Source organism: Micropterus dolomieu, linkage group LG10 (assembly GCF_021292245.1).
Source record: "Micropterus dolomieu isolate WLL.071019.BEF.003 ecotype Adirondacks linkage group LG10, ASM2129224v1, whole genome shotgun sequence".
Classification (NCBI taxonomy): Eukaryota; Metazoa; Chordata; class Actinopteri; order Centrarchiformes; family Centrarchidae; genus Micropterus; species Micropterus dolomieu.
Window position 1 is genome coordinate 14,755,195 of NC_060159.1, and position 1,247 is coordinate 14,756,441.

Here is a 1,247-nt window from a genome sequence, read left to right on the forward strand (position 1 = left end):
CCGCCTGAAGCGCCTGCTTCATAGTTTAAGCTAATGATGAGTGTGTACAGGTGTGCTTTATACTCCTCCGGTTATTCCGTCACACCTTACCGTTCTAGCAACAAGCCAATAGGATTGGAGTGATTTCATTCACGTTCAGACCTGCTTCGCCTAGAGGCGTTCCCATAGTGTCGTAACCGACGCAGTCTCTCGTTCCCCTTCTCGGGGAACCAGGGTTACATACGTAACCCGAGACGTTTGTCCCAGAACACGCTGCGCATATAACGTGATGACGTTCATCTCGGCTTACGTACATGATAGATCCTAATGCAAACCGTTTTATTCTTTAGAAGCCAACAACAGAACTTTAAATACACTTCTGAGAAGTTTTCAACTGTGTAGATTTCGGAGATCGGCAGTTTTACGAAAATTGGCAGCGAATCGAAAATGTGTTCAAACGTTTTCGGAGTTGAGAAGCTCCGCAAGTGCCGACGGGTGTTCTATAGCTGCAGTAACGTTACCGGAGGCTGCACAGCAACACAATGGAGGTTAACGGATAGGGTTAACCGGTCGACATGCATATAATCAATAATTTTAGGCACACACCCTGGTTGGGGTTAGAAGAATATACTTCGGGGGGCTGTCAGGAATAGCTAACTAGCTGCGGTTAGCTCCCCCAGGCCCAGTCACACAGACCACTGCAGCCAACACAGCAGACATGTCCAGCAACAGCTGATAATGTTCGTACCGCTGTTATTCTGTCAATAAATTCTCAGTAATGTTAAGTTTTAACCTAAATCGAGACACATCTGGCTCGTGATGTAAAATTACAGAATATTCTTGGTGAAACTTAAAATCACTTTGGAAGAAATAAAATATACAACAGTGGTATGAATTGAAACATTGCCTTATTATTATCATTAGGCTATTATAAATAAGTATTTGCAGGAATTATAGTATAAATATACTATATTAATAATATATAAGTATAGTATAGTAAATATTAGCACATATCGTACACTGATTACTACGTTGACACTTGACACCTCTTTTTTTAACAACTTTTTTTTATTTAACAACTATGCGTGGACCGAGCGGTCGAGATAAACGTCATCCCGTTTTGTGCGCGGTGGCTTCTGGGACAACCCATATATGGAAGTTGAACTTCCGTCAACTTCCGTCACATTTGTCTGCGGGCTGCAGCTGGACCCTTCTCCCTTGATGGGCAAAAAAGACGTTATTTTCCGCTGCCCGCCAACCAAGAAGCA

At 42.8% G+C, this 1,247-nt stretch overlaps 1 protein-coding gene across 6 annotated transcripts in view; it reads right to left on the reverse strand.

Annotated features, from left to right (window-relative positions):
* Positions 1–1,247, reverse strand: part of LOC123977436 (tyrosine-protein phosphatase non-receptor type 14-like) — a 44,767-nt gene that overhangs the window by 16,806 nt on the left and 26,714 nt on the right. The gene's annotated exons all lie outside the window — the stretch shown is intronic.